The sequence below is a fragment of the Helianthus annuus genome, chromosome 5 (genome assembly GCF_002127325.2).
Source record: "Helianthus annuus cultivar XRQ/B chromosome 5, HanXRQr2.0-SUNRISE, whole genome shotgun sequence".
NCBI classification, from domain to species: domain Eukaryota; kingdom Viridiplantae; phylum Streptophyta; class Magnoliopsida; order Asterales; family Asteraceae; genus Helianthus; species Helianthus annuus.
This window is the reverse complement of record NC_035437.2, coordinates 154,254,680-154,272,749: the sequence shown is the minus strand read 5'-3', so window position 1 is coordinate 154,272,749 and position 18,070 is coordinate 154,254,680. Positions and strand designations below refer to the sequence as shown.

General features: G+C 44.9%; 1 pseudogene; it reads left to right on the top strand.

Moving 5' to 3' along the window:
• The first annotated feature begins 1,769 nt into the window (after window positions 1-1,769).
• Window positions 1,770-17,020, top strand: LOC110941974 (annotated as a pseudogene).
• Window positions 17,021-18,070: the final 1,050 nt, after the last annotated feature.

Below are 18,070 nucleotides of genomic sequence, written 5' to 3'. Positions count from 1 at the left end.
CCATTCCTTTTGGATGAACTTGCCCAAAAGATACTCGGTAATACTCAAGCAAGTTTAGAATAAAAAGCGAGAAAGGGTAACGAAGATTGGACCATTGAAAATGGCGACAATACAAAGCAATCGAACCTGGAATCGGTTTGTCAATAGAAACATCACAAGAAGGGGCGGTGGGATTAAACTTTTTATCGATACCATATTCAAGGCAAAATAGGTCTACCTCCTCTTGGGTCATCCGAGAGAATGACCTCGCTAAATCCTTAAGGGCACCCATGATCGGAAAAAGTAAAAGTGAAAATGGAGAAGAAAACTAACCTGAGGAAGGAAAAACTGTGAATGATTGAAGGGAAAATGATGAAGTTTTGTAAATGTAAAAATGAATATAAGAGTAAAGTAAGGGTATTAAAGATAAAAATAAAAATCTCTGCCAATCCGCCGCCTGACACATGTCAAATCAACTGTCAAATCGATTAAATTTCAAAATTCAAAAAAGTAACCGCCTCAAATCCTTCAAGCCTCCAAACAACGAACCCTTGAAGCCTTTAAAAAGACATGCATAAAAGTCAGAAGTCTTTGAGCATAATGCCCCAAAAACCTCTGACTTGGGGGGCTGACGACGGGGGTAGCCCAAGGACAAATAAAACTATTAATATGCAAAGAGCTTAAAAGGTTGAAAGGTTCATCGGATGAAAAGCTGTATAATGATGGAATCGAGGAACAGTAACTAGTCATGTCCACCAACTCGTCCCACCAACTCACGCTCACCAACTCACAAAGTCAGAGCAGGTCTGCACAGGCACACCCTATTAACCAGGGGTCCAAAGCCTTCAACCCCAAAAGGGGAAACCCTCCATAAGCAAACAGGTCTCACTAGTATAGTCCATGCCATTTCGAGAAGTGTCTTCCACTATAAGAAGACAGCTCAATAACACTTCAAAGACATTCCGAAAAGCACAGAGATTCCTTAATCTCTTGTCATTTGAGGAGTTCTTGTCACTTCCAAATAACTCTCCATCATATTCATCTCATTCATTCCATTTGCTTTCTTTTCTGGATCCGAGTCAACCTTGGAGAAAGAACTTCAAAGCAAATAACTCAAACATACTAGTGAACCTCCTTCCACGTTTTGCAAACGTGGAGGGACCCCGCGACCTGCGTTAGGCAAAACTGAACCCTTCAGCCCTTTTGCCTGACCAGCCCAGCTACCATCCTTGGTCCCGTATTTGTTGCATCAACAGGAATGAAGGGGAACCACAACCTACATATGGGGGAGTAGTGATGATATGGACTAGAAGGTGATGTGGAGCCTAGGTGACCATGGGGAAGGGAGAATTTAAAATCAATAACCATTTAACAAGTTGAAGGTGATCTTCAAAAGCCGGATACGCGGTTGAAAGCATCTTCAATATCCTTAATGTGTAGGTCGTAATAATGATGTGATAATAATAAGTCATGACCTATCACCACGTATGGCGGCTGTAAAAGTCGTCCCCTTCACGTGAATATGGCCCACCTATTCGGCCCAAGTGTGATGATGATATGTTGATAAGAGAGCCCAAGTCCCCTCCGAATCGGCCCACTGTTGTCACATGGACTCCTAAAATAGTGATGATGATGTTTATTAAAATTGTTGCCCCCACTCCCTTCGATGTCTGCCTTTTAATGAAGATGTAATTGTGTTGTTGACTTTTCCTCTTGTACCTCTCTCCAATTTATCATCTCACATGTGCTCAATATATCTTTTGGTGATGTGGAGCCTAGGTGGCCATGGGACAACTCAAATGAATTTGTCCTCCCTTATAAGTTATAAGAAAGGCTGAAACTGAAGTACGTTATAGAAGATCACCAGGAAAAAAAAAAGCTATACCAGGTTTTCAAACATAGTAGATAATGTTTTTTGAAATGAGATCGTATTCTTACCATTGCTTTACTTTTTTCAGTGAAGATCGAGATGAAGGTGGTGGTAAGAGAATCAACCATGGTGAGACACGCAAAGGAGACACCAATCATAAAGCTATGTACCTCTAGCCTCGATCGCAATACCCCGAATAGTCACACACTAACGGTGTATTTTTACCGGCCCAACGGTGCTGCCAACTTCTTTGACACAAAAGTGATGAAGGACGCTTTGAGTAGGGCTTTAGTTACGTTTTACCCACTGGTAGGGCGATTTAAACTAGGTGAAGATGGTCGGGTTGAGATTGATTATCTAGGACAAGGGGCGTTGTTTTTGGAAGCCGAGTCGGATGGCATTATAGATGATTTTGGTGACTTTGCGCCCACATCAGAGTCCTTGAAGCTCATTCCGATGGTCGATTCCTCGCTGGGAATTGACTCATATCCGCTATTAATCTCCCAGGTATTGCAGATCTCAAAAATAGTTCTACTTAAAACTAGGGTTGTCTAAAAAGCTTGCGGCTCGGAGCTTACTCGAAACTCGCTCGTAGCTCGGAAAGTCACGCTTGATGTATGGCTCAGTTTAAAACTGCGCCGAGCCAGCTCGGATTGGTTAGAAAGTGAGCCTAGCTCGGCTCGTAACGAGCCAGTTTGGCTCGCTTGCTAGCTCGGCTCAGATTATTTTACTTTGAGTAAATTACTTTTTGAGTCCCTGTGTTTGTACTTTTGATTTTGGACTTAAGTGGTTAACACCACTAAAACACTCAAAAAATAATTTACTCTTTTACTTTTCATATATTTTATTTTATATACATTATAATATATCACAAAAATCTGATTATTATTTGCATGTATTTAAGACTTTATTTTTTTATCTATAGAATATGTGAATGTTGATTACCATACTAATAAATTTATATTGGATTTCGTTGAAATAAAGAACTAATTTTGTGTTTTGAACTTGATTTTGGCTTGTAATGTATTAGGTTGAGTTTATTTTGTATATGTTCTTTTAAACTAGTGAAAAATATTTTAGACTACTCAATTTTGAAAGCTATGTACTAATTTTTCTTTTCAAAATCGAGCCAAACCAAGCTAAGCCCGAGCTTAAACTTCTAGCTCGATTTCAAATCCGAGTTGAAGAGGTATGGTCCCAATTCCCTGCCTACATGGCAGGGACCACACCACCTTTGAGCATACATGGCGACCACATCAGCAAAGCAATCCAGAAGCTTCCAGAAGCTTCTTCTGGAAGACTTGCAGGTGGTACCAAAGATGCTCTACCAGACAAAAAGGACAACACGTGTCACCACTCGCAGAACGCCACATAGGCCTGCGGCAAATCAGGAGGCAGGGCTGACAACACCGGTACGAGGTCTCTAGCGTGGGCAAATGAAAGAATGCCACGTGTATCGCTACACCTGCCGTGACAGAGCAGACCAAGAGGACATTCCCTTGGTCGGACAGCTGGCACGCGCACACAGCTGGCACAGCTGCTCCTCCTTCCCTCACCCTCCGGCTATAAATAGGACCCTTCATCATTCAGGTTCAGGATCTTTCTCACTCTATACTCACTCTATGCACACACTGTTTAATTTCTCTCAGAACAGTACTTATTCTCACGCCGGAGCCTGGTTAAGAGGGAAATCCCCTTTCTCCCCCTCTTAACGAGACTGACGGTGGTTACTGTTTTGCAGGTCACGAGCCATTGTTACGAGTAAGGAAAAAGGTTGAACCCCATAGACGAAATAACCCCATTGATTAACCCTGTGCTAATCAGTGTTTCATCATTGGCGCCATCCGCTTTTTGCAAAACCAATCTCACCTCTTTTCTTTCTTGAAAAACACTCGTAAAAAATGGCTGAACAAACCTCTCACACCCAGTCGATGGAGAAGTTTCTTCCTTCGAGCTCGTTTCGGACACAGCACACGTCCAAAGGGGTCAAAGGAACGAAACCATCCAAGAGGGACAGCTGAACAACGATTTTCCTCCTATCTTTGGAAGCGCGTCCAGGGTTGTTAGCCAAACAACAACTGGACCCACTTTCCAAACTCCAGCCAGGATAATCACTCAAACCACAAACGGAGCCACGTTCCAAACTCCCACGGGGGTGTTGCAACAAACACCTCCACCAATGCAGACACTAAGCCATGGAGCCGGCCCCTCAGCTCCATCGGAACAAGCACAACTCAATTATTCTGCACTTTTAGGGCTACCCGAAGGAAAAACTCCGGCTTCCTGGTATGCCGAACAAATGGCGTCCATAAACCTCGTTTATACGCAGCTCAGCGCGCAGCAAGCTTTGCTCCAAGCACAAGCTAACCAGTCAGCATTTGTAACTCCACGACCAAGGTCTCTGAGTACACATACAACTCAGCAGACTAACGCGTGGAACCTACGTCCGGAGAAAGGACCAGTGCAAAATGTGAGAAGACCAAGCGCGCCCGACACGCGCGACACTTATGGCGAAACAGAAAGCAACTTTGTGCAAAACTCCAACTTGCAAAGAAGACCGATCTAAGCTCGGTTGGGCGCGCGCAACATGAATACAGAATGGGATGAAGAAGAAGACGACCCAACATACAAAGGGGGAAACCACAGTGTTTAACAGACTTCATCCAGAGCACGAAGCATACAAGCCGTCCAAGGGCGCAGGGTATAACCCAAAAGCAGAACACGATTACACCTTGAGCTACCGTCCTGATGACATGGCTGAAAATTCAAAGTTCATCAGAGAAATCGCCTGCGCCGCCATCGACAAAACAAAATTACCACACAACGTGGGTAAATACAACGGGTTGACAGACCCAGATGATTACCTTCAGGTTTTCAATGGCGCAGGAGCAACAGGTGGATGGAACTTACCAACTTGGTGCCACCTGTTCGCTCAAACATTCGTCGGCGCAGCGCGCATATGGTTTGACAGCCTACCAGCAGGTAAAATCAAGTCGTGGATTGATTTCCGAGAGAAGTTCCTAGCACACTTCTCTCAGCAACGAAGACAAGCCAGAGATCCCGGCGATTGTTTAAACATATGGAGAAAAGATCACGAAAGCGTGGAAGATTTCATTACAAGGTATAACAAAGAATGTCTAGAAATCGGAGACTTACCCGAAAAGATGATGCGCGCACATTTCATGAGGGCGGTCAAGTGTGACGATTTAGTCAAAAGAATCAAAGGGCGAGACGGAGGACCCAAAGATTGGGGAACCTTCATAGAGGCAGCAAAAACCATTGCGCAGACCGATAGACAGTTGACCGGTGACGATCACCGTCAACGCGCACATAACCACAACGGCCGACATAACAGAAGGGGCAGAAGCCAGCCATGGAAGGTTTTCGGCCATAGAGAAAGAAGCCCACCAAGGGAAGACGCGCGCCACACAATCAACCAAATAGCTCACCGAAAGGAAGTAAAATGAGAAAATAGAGAAAAGTAGTGGACTCCACTGACAAAAACCCCCTCTGAAGTCTTAGCCACCGAAAATCACCAGTTCAAACCACCCCTACAGATGCGCAACAAAAGGGGTCAAGATCCAAATCTTTTCTGTGAATTTCACAAAGATACGGGCCACCTAACTGACGATTGTTTCAGTCTAAAGCAAGAAATCGAAAGGGCCCTGAGAGATGGAAAGCTCACTCACTTGGTAAAGGGCGGAAAGCGCGACTACCGCCAAATCCAAAGAAGAGATGAAAGGCCAGATAACAAAAAACTCAGGAAGTTGGAAACCCACATGGTGCAGGAAGGTCCACGAAGACCAAGGAAAAACTACAACAAGCGCACGCAAGACGATTCATGGCGCGAGAAGCAAGTTATTTTCCCAGTTGTTAGAGGGGGCCCGAGGGAAAAACGACCAATAGTCATTCCGGGTGTAATCGGCCACTACCAGACAGATTACATCTTCATTGACCCGGGGAGCACCGCGGATATCATATATGAACAATGTTTCAATCAATTTGATCAGGAGGACAAGGCGCGCTTGGAACCAGTTGATTACCCACTAACTGGTTTCTACAACGAAGCCGTCTTTCCCCTGGGGCAGATATCATTCCCGGTGTTACTTTCTGATGGAAGAAATTCAAGAACTGAAGAAGTCACATTCATGGTGCTACCAGCACACTCAAGACACAACATCCTCCTAGGAAGAGAATCCCAAGGAGACTTCAGTATGATATGCTCTGCACCACATTCCGCTGTTGGATTTCCCACTGAAACAGGCATTGCGCTGATATACGCGAGCAAAGAAGTCTTAGCAACAGATGAGATCAGGCCCGAAAAAACAAGCAAGACAGCACCGCGCACAGAAGCAGAAAAATGGGTATTAAACAACACATACCCAGAACAAACAATTACCCTAGGACCTGCCATGTCCGATTTAACGCGCGCGGCGCTCAAGAAATTGTTGCACGAAAACATGGACGTGTTCGCCTGGACACCTGCTGATATGGTTGGTGTTCCACGGCATATAGCAGAACATCGTTTAAATGTCTCAGAAGAAGCAAAGCCAGTGGTGCACGCCAAGCGCCACTTGGGCGACATAAAGCACGATGCCATGAAAGAACAGGTGCTAGAGTTGCTGAATGCGGGAATCATTAGAGAAGTCAGATACCAAACATGGGTAGCAAGCCCAGTGATGGTAAAGAAACCAAATGGCAGCTGGAGAATGTGCGTCGACTACAAAGATCTAAACAAGGCATGTCCGCGCGACTGCTACGCCTTACCAGACATAGACGAAAAAATTGATTCTCTGGCAACATTCAGGTGGAAATGCTTTCTTGACTGCTACAAAGGGTATCACCAGGTTCAAATGGATGTCCAAGATGAGGATAAAACCGCATTCCGCACGCCGACAGGGTTGTACTGTTACACGAAGATGCCGTTCGGCTTAAAGAATGCAGGCGCGACCTACCAAAGATTGATGAACGAAACATTCAGTGACGCTATCGGCAAGTACATAGAAGTGTACATGGATGATTTGGTGATTATGAGCAAGGAAGAGAGCACGATGCTGGCGAACATCCAAAAAACTTTCAACACGCTGCGCAGCGTGAGTATCAAGCTGAACCCAGCAAAATGCTCATTCAGTATGGAAGAAGGAAAGTTCTTAGGCTTCATCGTCACAAAAGATGGTTTTAAGGTGAATCCAGAAAAGGTCCAAGCCATAGAAAGGATGCCTTCACCGTCAAACATCAAAGACATGCAAAAAATTAGCAGGACGACTAGCCGCGCTCAATCGTTTCCTGGCTAATCATGCTGCAAAGTCTTTTCCGTTCATCAAAACCTTGCGAAATTGTATGAAGAAAAGCCAGTTTCAGTGGACTCCGGAAGCAGAGAGTGCGTTCCGCGAGATGAAAGATTGCCTCATCAAATTGCCAACACTAACCGCACCAAACAAGGGAGAACCTTTGGTACTTTACCTATCAGCTTCAGATAGAGCAGTCGGAGCCGTCTTACTTGTCGATCGTCAGAGTACCCAGACACCAGTCTATTATGTGTCACGAACCTTGACCGACCCAGAAACCCGGTACGCCATCATGGAAAAGCTAGTCCTCGCACTGATCCATGCTTCAAGACGGCTGCGCAGATACTTCGCCAATCACGTCATCCATGTGCTAACCAACTACAACATTGGCAACATCCTTGCAAGGCCAGAGATATCAGGAAGACTAGCCAAATGGGCGATAGAGCTGGGAGGTCACAATGTGGTTTTCAGACCACGACCATCAATCAAAGGCCAAGTCTTGGAAGATTTTATGACAGAAGTCCCAGATGACAAAGACAGAGAATGTAAAGCAATGGAAAAAGCTGAGAAAAAGCAAACAGAAGAGCCATGGTTGTTATACACCGACGGCGCGTCTAACGAAGACGGAGCAGGCGCAGGGCTAAGGCTGGTAAGCCCTGACAAACATGAATTCACGTACGCCATACGCCTAGATTTTAAAAGCACAAACAACGAAGCCGAGTACGAAGCTTTCCTAGCTGGCTTACGGTTGGCGATCAAAATGGGGTCCGACACATCGAAGCGCATGTGGACTCCATGCTAGTAGCAGGGCAAATCAACGGCCAATACGAAGCCAAGGGAGACGTCATGGCACTCTATCTCAGACAAGCAAAAACGTTGCTACAAACCTTCTATTCCTACAAGGTGCACCACATAAACAGAAGCGAGAACAAGACAGCAGATGCGCTGAGTAAGCTCGCATCAACAAGTTTCCAACACCTAGCAAAGGATGTGCGCATAGAGGTTTTGAGCAACCCATCCGTTCCACTCAGAGAAGTAAGCGTCATTCAGACAGGAACAACGCCCTGGATGACACCGATAATCATGTACCTACAATCAGGGATACTTCCTGTAACAACTCTCACTAAAATTAACACTTAGTATGTTAACTATCTATTAAGGAAACCCTAATTGAGAAACCCAAGTAATTCTGCATAAACCCTAAAAGTTTCAGAACAATCGGAAATCAGGATCAGGGCCCCTAAAACTCAGGGGGGGTAAACCCTAAGTTACGATTATCTCAATAAAACGTTGTCAAATTCAAAATTATCGAAACTGTCGACTCAGCAAGGCTATGCAGGTGACGGGGCTACCTTACCCTACTTTGTCACCCCAGGCGATACGCGGCACAGGCCACGTATTCTTCCGCGACACGCGGGAGATGCAAAAATCCAGTATAAATAGGGGGGTTTGGGACTTGAATTCTGCTGTTCATTCGACGTAAAAATTCACAATATACGTTGAGATATACGTAATTTACTACCAAACACACACCACACGAAGTGCTGCCACAAATCAGGGTACTAACTCGATCGCTATTACGATTCAACGTCCGATCGATTGTAACTATCCAACGATTGTTTGAGTGCTGCTCAAATTGAGTTTATACTTTGTCATTCGTCGTGATTTCAACTTGAATGTTTGAGTGCTGTTCGAACTCGGACTATACTCTGTCATTCGTTGTGAATCCATTGAATTGTTAAGTATTGCACCTTATTAATCGTTGTGAGGGTTTAATATCGTGAATTGTCGTAACTGCTGTATTAGTTACTAACCCGTTTGTGTGTGCATTGTTAATTAAATTAGGTTAATCAAGGCTAATCAGTAGGCTTATACACTGCTCGTTAAATCTGCAATGTGAGTCATTCTCTTTTTATCAACTGTTTTACAATACTCCAAATTATTTTCAAAAGTTATAATTACAGGGACTAAGTCATGGATATCTTGAATCACTGGCTAGTGGGGTATTGTGCACATTACTAATTTTCTCCCAGTTAGGTTCATTGACCTACTAGGGATAATCATCACTATTTGGGTTCATTGACCTAATAGTGGTATGACCATCGTCACCATTGTGACACGGTGCCATAAATATAAGATATAAACCATCGTAATCGCTCTTATGCTGTAATTTTATAACTAAGGGTCATTTTATAAAACCTGAATGAACTCACTCAGTATTTCCCGCTGACAAAACCTTTTTCAAACATGTTTCAGGTGATCTGTTGTGAGCTAAGAAAAGTGTCGTGGAGCACTACCAGCTTAGAGAAGTGGCTCAATGTAAATAAATAAAGAAACATGTTTTGAAAAATAAGGATTTCCCAGTGAAATCACCTTATTGTAAATTACCGGGTCTTATCCCTAAAATTATGTAACGTGCAGTTTTAAATATTGAAAGATCCTGTTTTAAAAAGACTTTCGTTGTCGCCTAAATTAAATACCACGGGATTTCTGTCCCGCGGCTCCTGAAACGGGTCAAACCGGGTCGGGGGCCGTGACACTTCCCGAAAACAAAGCCGAGGCGCGGAAGATCCAATACAAAGCAGAACATTATCAGATGGCAGATGGAATACTGTACCGAAAGTCATACCTCGGTCCACTGCTGAGATGCGTTGACGCCGAAGACGCAAACTACCTAATCCGAGAAGTTCATGAAGGAATTTGTGGTATTCATGCCGGGCCTCGAATGGTGGTGGTAAAAGTGATGAACGCCTGATACTACTGGCCCGGGATGCATCTAGATGCTGTGAAAGAGCTGAGGAAGTGCAGTGGATGCCAGAGACACGCGCCCAAGACCATGCGCCCCAAAAATGAAGTAGTACCAGTCACAACCGCATGGCCTTTTCAACAATGGGGCACAGACATGGTAGGTCCTTTCCCGGAAGCACCAGGGGCGGTCAAATTCATAATAGTCGCAGTCGACTATTTCACCAAATAGGTAGAGGCGAAAGCACTTGCATCTACCACATCAGCAGTCGTCAAGCGATTCATATGGGAACAAATCATATGCCGCTTTGGCCTACCTCTCAGAATCATCACCGATAATGGAACTAACTTCGCTGCAGACGACCTCGAACGATGGTTCAAAGAACTACACATCGACCACACCTTCTCTTCGGTTGCGCACCCGCAAGGGAACGGTCAAGTAGAGGCAGTCAATAAAAGTATCGTGGATGGTATCAAAGCAAGGTTAGGCGAGAAAAGAAGAGGCTGGGTAGACGAACTGCCCAGCATATTGTGGGCCCATAGGACAATGCCAAAGACAAGCAACGGTGAGACACCGTTCAGCCTAGTCTATGGGTCTGAAGCAGTCATTCCAGCAGAAATCGGGCTGCCATCTCCCCGAATGCTCTCAATGAACTTAATCAACAATGAAGAAGAAAGGAGGATCGATCTGGACCTCCTAGAAGAACGGAGAGAGATGGCAGCAATCAATGAGGCCAAGTACAAAACAAAGCTAGAGAAATACTACAACTCCAGAGTCCGAGTCTGCACTTTCAATCCGGGAGATTACGTCCTAAGAGACAATGAAGCTTCCAACGCAGAAAAGCCCGGAAAACTGGCCCCCAAGTGGGAAGGCCCATATATCATCGACGCAGTACTCGGCAAGGGAGCTTACAAATTGCGCACCATCAACAACAAGGAGGTTCCGCGAACCTCGAACGCTCAGCAACTTCGAAAGTGCTACATGTAAAACAACTATGTAATCGCAAAGGGCGAACCGCCAACACATTTACTATAATACAAGAAGTGTTTGGCTACTTTTATCTCATGCAAATTTCTTGTCACAACTGCATTTATTACTTTGGGCGTACACGAAAACATCAATGGCTTGACCATAGGAAACGTTGTAGACCTCCAAGGCTCGTCACAACCAAGTGCACAGCCGGGTCAGAAACACAACCAAAGCCTACAAAACGCCAAAATAAAACTTCGTGCCCACATAAACACGAAAATATCGATAACAAGGTAACTAAACATTGTAATGCTCCCAAGGCTGAACACAGCTGAGCTCACACAATAACCTGGAACTCGATCACTTCGTAAGTCACAAATCAACGTACGCGTAAAAACGACAGAATAAAACGTTGTATTAACACAACATCACCTGTCAACGCCATCATTCATCCGTGACACCTAATCAAAGTAATTCCACATGCACATATTATGACGATAGCAAAATTCGCATAAACTAAAAAACAACGTTAAAATATCCATCGAAAAACGCGTTCAAATACCAGCATGCACAACAGGTAAACAAAAATAAAATTGTTTAAACAAACAACCAACATTACAGGGCCACTCAGGGCCATACGCGGCGCACAGGCCGGAACCCACCCATCAAGTACGACTGGTGCCAGCACCTCCTGCCGCACCACCATCATCCCCAAGAGCCTTCTTCAGTAAGGCAACCCCATCCACTTTGCGAGCCAACTTCTCTGCAGCTCGAACAACAGCAAACTCAAGGGTCGAAAACTCCTTGCGTTTAGCAGCAATGCACCATCACAATCTTCCTTATACAGCTCAAAACGATAATCTTTCTCTTTATCGATAGCCGCCGCTTTGCCCTCAGCATACCCAAACTTTCGACCGCTATTGTAAGCAGCCCGACCCAACTCAAACATATATGTTGCAAGTTCAGGTGAGTTTAAAATACGATCGGCAAGCTGCGAAGAAAGGGCGATTAAATGAATGAGAAGTCACAAAAATAAAAGAAAAGGAAGGAGCAAGGCAAACGTAGAAAATTACCAGGGGTACATCACGCGAAAGTAACCACTTGCTATCAGCAGACGCCTCCTCGGCAAGGAGTTCAGAAGCCCGACACTCAGCAGTATTGTCGTCAAGAAGGCGTTGTGTAGTTTCACACTCTGACACCTTCTTCTGCACAAGAACCTCTAGCTTATCAATCCGATCAACATATTCTTTCTCTTTCTTCTTGGCCGCAACGCGCGCCTGCTGAGCCTCTTTAGCAAGTTCTGATTTTTCACCGGACAACCGCAAGATCGCATCACGCTGAGATTGCATCTCAACATTAGTACGCTCGCACGCGGCTTCCCAATCTTTTTGTTTTTGAACATTAACTTGCTATTGCTCCTCGAGTTTCTGTTCAGCATCGGACACCCTCCACTGCAACCCTTTCTTCTCTGCATTGAACTTCTCCCTCTCCTCAGCAAACAACCTCTTTGCATTCTCAAAATCGGCAGTTTCCTCTCCCATCAGCCGCCATTCACGAAGAATTTCCTAAGAAGTAGCAAAGTAATTAACTCCGGCACGCACATGGTCGTCCAACAAAGCAAACCGATTACGGTTCTTCTGGAACATCCTTTCAGCAGGAGGAAGAGACATAGCAAAAAATTCATGACAGTTGTTCACGTCATTCATCCTTGAACCCCGTCTCCACCAGAAGGACGCTTGCTATAAATGGTTTGGCGTGGAGTAGTTTCACTAGACTCCACCTCCACCTCAACACCCTTACCCTTATCAGCTCCATCCTCACCATCAACACCTCCAGCATCACCACCGCCTCCACCCACGTTTTCAGCAACCCCTTCCCCTCCCTTCTTCTTCGCCTCAAGATCATCACGGGGAGGGGTTAAGCCAACCGTCATTGACGGAGGGGAAGCAGGGGGCGTGATCTGGGAAATATCCACCACCCGAGGCTTCTTGCCAGTCTTGACAACTTTCACAAAACAACAATTAAAAAACAACTCGGCAAAACACGAGGGAAACATGCAACTAAAAGCAAATTACCAGCAGGAGGAGCAGATGCAGCAAATATCTCCTCCAGAAGGTTTCCACGACCCCCACTAAAAACACCTAGATCAACCTCAGATTCAGAAGGTGCTGAGGGGGCCTCCTTATGAAGTTTCGCTTTTTTAGCAGCAAGAAGAGCAGCGGATTGCTCATCAAGCTTGCGTTTATGATCCTCGAGGGCTTTCTTCCTCATGTGCTCAGTCAAGGTGGCACTATCATCCGGATCCGACTCTCGACTTCTCTCACCAACCCCTAGGCCATGCAACGTGTCAGAGACAACCACATAATCTAGATAAGGAAGAGTCGAGGGTTGCTTACGAGAAGAACCAGCAGCTTTGCCCTCCGCCTTTTCCCTTTTACTCCCAGATCTATCCGTCCTCGCCTTTTTCCTTGTCTCCAACTGAGATGAAGGATCCACAGGCTCCTCCGCACCAGCAGCATCATCAACAATCTCGTGCACAGGTTCTACACCAACACCCGGTGCAGTACCTGCACGCACGCAACGAGTGGTTAGACCTTCAAGGGTTTGGTCAGAACTCCCACTTGAAAGAACAACAACTTCCTCTCGACCCGAGTCGACAGGGTCATTCCCATCATCTTCACCTAACACATCATTGGCATATCTACTCAGGCTTTCATCAGATGGGTGCAAGAAACGACCCCGGATTTGGTCTAACCATTTGGGTTTCCCATCCTCTTGAATAGCTTCAACCATGGCACCCGCCGACCTCGGGTCCAAAACATTTATCAAGCTATAACCAACTGCAAAAGGACAAGAAGATAAGATAACACATAAAACCATAACAAACATATGGGAAGAATAATTCAGAAGTAACTTATGAAAGTAACACACATTTGCCTTGATAACTGTAAACAGGTTGACCCAGAGGATTCTTCGGCACCCACAGCAAACTCATCCCGGCACCAACCAAAGCCATCTCCTCCAACTGAGAAATGGCAGTTGCTTTGTGGGTTATCTTTTTGTACCAATCCTGGGCAGCATAATCTCCCATCACATCGACTTTCGGAATCCTTTGGCTCACCTGCCGATAAGGCATATCTATCGGAATCACACCACGACGAATGTAGAAGAATTTCTGCTTCCAGTCGTGCAGGCTCTTTAACGGCACGGAACACACCGGAGCAACACTAGTCCGTGCTTGAAATGAATAAAAACCACTGGCATAGGTAACACTATAAAACACGTTGAACATCTCAAACGTAGGCTCAATGCGGTAAGCCCTACAGACATACTCAAAATGAGTAATGCGTGGAAGCCCGAAAGCATTAATCTGTGAAATATGCAATCCATAACCCCTCAAGACGGCGGCAGAAATTTCGTAATCGGTAGTCTAAAACTCCCTTCTCGAAAAAATGCAGCATATAGAGTGATATAGCCCGGAGGAGCGTCCAGGGCAGTAGAACCAGGAGGAGGATACTGGGCCCCCCACTCGGGGCGAAAAGCCATCCCCTGAACAAGATTCAAGAACTCCTCTTTCCAACCAATGACCGCCTGGTCAGGACCGGGAGGAGCCCTCCCCTTATACTTTCTCTTCCTTTGGGTAGGATTTGTACCAGACATGGTGTAAATAAAGAGAAGTCGGAAATAAGAACTCAAGAAAACTATTGAAACAAAGGAGAATGAACGGAGAAGATAGAAGAAAAACACACTTGAAATTTGAAAAAGTGGAGAGAAAGGAGTAACCGCCTCCTATTTATACCCATCGCATTTAATGCGATGGGTAGTGGACCGTCAGAATACAGGAAAAGCAAGCAATAAGGGAGTGACACGTCAGAAGAGAGAGAAGACGTCAGCTCTTTTTTCGGGAAGCATGGGCAACGGGGCCGGCTGACGGGACAGAAAGTAACTGAAAAAGCAACTGTTCACCTCCGATAAGACAGGGATGTCAGATAGTCACACCAAACACTTCCCCGTGACCACCAAGCTTCCGTCAGAAGGAAACAACAAGGAGCCAAAACCCATGCGCCATGCGTCCATTTGGCTCACTTTTTACAAGGAGCCAAAACCCATGCGCTATGCGTCCATTTGGCTCACTTTTTACAAAGGGCCAAAACCCATGCGCCATGCGTCCATTTGGCTCACTTTTTACAAGGAGCCAAAACCCATGCGCCATGCGTCCATTTGACTCACTTTTCACACAGGACCAAAACCCATGTGCCATGCGTCCATTTGGCTCACTTTTTACAAAGGGCCAAAACCCATGCGCCATGCGTCCATTTGGCTCACTTTTTACAAGGAGCCAAAACCCATGCGCGATGCGTCCATTTGGCTCACTTTTCATAACGTACCAACCTCCACGCGCTGCAAAAAATCACTACTCTCATAAGTCCAGAATCCCTCCTAGACGATCAACTCAACTAGAAGGCACACTGGACCGGGGGGACTTGAAGAGGTATGGTCCCAATTCCCTGCCTACATGGCAGGGACCACACCACCTTTGAGCATACATGGCGACCACATCAGCAAAGCAATCCAGAAGCTTTTGGAAGACTTGTAGGTGGCACCAAAGATGCTCTACCAGACAAAAAGGACAACACGTGTCACCACTCGCAGAACGCCACATAGGCCTGCGGCAAATCAGGAGGCAGGGCTGACAACACCGGTACGAGGTCTCCAGCGTGGGCAAATGAAAGAATGCCACGTGTATCGCTACACCTGCCGTGACAGAGCAGACCAAGAGGACATTCCCCTTGGTCGGACAGCTGGCACGCGCACACAGCTGGCACAGCTGCTCCTCCTTCCCTCACCCTCCGGCTATAAATAGGACCCTTCATCATTCAGGTTCAGGATCTTTCTCACTCTATACTCACTCTATACACACACTGTTTAATTTCTCTCAGAACAGTACTTATTCTCACGCCGGAGCTTGGTTAAGAGGGAAATCCCCTTTCTCCCCCTCTTAACGAGACTGACGGTGGTTACTGTTTTGCAGGTCACGAGCCATTGTTACGAGTAAGGAAAAAGGTTGAACCCCATAGACGAAATAACCCCATTGATTAACCCTGTGCTAATCAGTGTTTCATCACGAGTCGAGCCAGCTCGGTTTATAATCAAGCCGAGCCCGAGCTTGCCATGGCTCGGTTCAGTTCGGCTCGGCTCGTGAATAGCCCTGCTTAAAACTGTCTTGTTTTAGTGGATTTTTATGGGGTACATTTGTTTGTTTGTTGTCTTTAGGTAACATACTTTAAATGTGGTGGGGTTTCGCTAGGAGTTGGTTTGCACCATCATGTAGTGGATGGGTGGTCCTCGTTGCACTTCATGAACACCGGGCCCTACTCCGACCACGGGACCCACCACAACCAATTTTTGAGCACGTTGAATATCACCCGGATCCAATACTGAAGTCACCACTACAGGTCCCATTAGATAAAACCAAAACAATCAACTCAGTTTTCAAGTTAACACGAGACCAACTCAATGTGATGAAAGCAAAATCAAAGGAAGATGGTAACACAATCAACTACAGTTCTTTTGAAATTCTCTCGGCCCATGTCTGGAAGTGCGTGTGTAAAGCTCGCGGGCTGCCAGACGATCAAGACACCATGATCATAATCCCAACCGATGGACGATCTCGCTTTCAACCACCACTTCCACCGGGCTATTTCGGAAATGCTATCTTCAGAGCCACCACCATACTGACAGAGGGCGAAATTCGGTCAAAACCCACCTGGTACACTGCAAGTAAAATCCATAATGCGTTAGTGAATATGAATAGCGATTATCTAAAATCAGCACTGGATTATCTGGAACAACGCCAACACCTTGATCATAAGCCTGAGGCCCCTTCTTATAACTACACGAACCTTATTATAGTAAGCTGGGCTAGGCTCCCGATCTACGACGCTGACTTCGGATGGGGCCGGCCCATCTTTCTTGGGCCTGCACTGATCCCGTTAGAAGGTTTGTGTTTTGTGTCACCAAGCCCGATAAACGACGAGAGCTTATCCATCTTCATTAGGCTAGATGTTGAACAGATGAAGCTTTTCAGGGACTTCTTTTATGTGATCTGAAATTAATGTTGGATAAGTTTCTTGTGTGTTTTCATTGCATGCAACGATAATTTATCTTCTTATCAACAATTAATTCTTACTCATATTGAGCTTGAATAATTTTGTCAATTGTCAAAATAAGTTTGTATTATGTTAATTACACACAATTGGGCATTCTGATTGAAAATGGGCAAGAAGTTAATTTTTCTATGGCAAATTTTAGAAAGGGTGTGGCTGAAAATATTGGCACTAAGACTGTCCGCAATGCAACATGCTGCATTTACTACATGCATCCTAGTCATTACTGCCACATCAGCTTTTTACTCATTATTAACAAATGCACTCTCTCTCCTCTTTTTAACTCCAACCCATCCTTCCCACATGCACCCTCTCTCTTCCACATCACCATTTCTTTTTCCAACCCATTAGTTTTTAAAGGACCCACCTTCACATTCTCTCTCCTGCATTTAGGTGCACTTCACTAAGTGCAAACCCCTTAAGTGCAAGTCCACCCCAATGCATCCTTCACAAGTGCACACGCCACGTCATTAAGTGCAACCCTCCTTAAGGAAGCATTGGAGGCAGTCTAAAGTGGAGGTTGGTCGATTCGAGTGGTTAGCATGGGTTCCAAAAAAAGTAGGCCTGTAAACGAACCGAACGTTCGTGAACTGTTCATGAACTTGTTCGGCGGGAAGTTCGTTTATGTTCGTTTATTTAATAAATGAACGAACACGAACATAAAAGTTTGTTCGTTTAATTAAATGAACGAATATGAACACACCTTGTGTTCGTTCATTTATGTTCATGAACATTCGTTCATTTATGTTCGTGAACGTTCGCTTATTTACGTTTGTTTATGTTAGTATAATTTTTAGTAAATACATAAATAGTTATATTTATATAAATATTAGGTTTTCTAACTACTTATATAAATATAACTCATTAATATATCTATGAACCCTAATTTAGATGTGTTTTCGGATGAACTGTAATATGTTAGATTTGTTGTTCAATCATGCTAATTTATGTTTGTTTCTGTTTATTCAAATACATTCACTTAATTTTTTTTGTTTATGTCCGTTTGTGTTCGTTAATGTTCATGAACTGTTTGTTTAGGCTTTAAACAAAC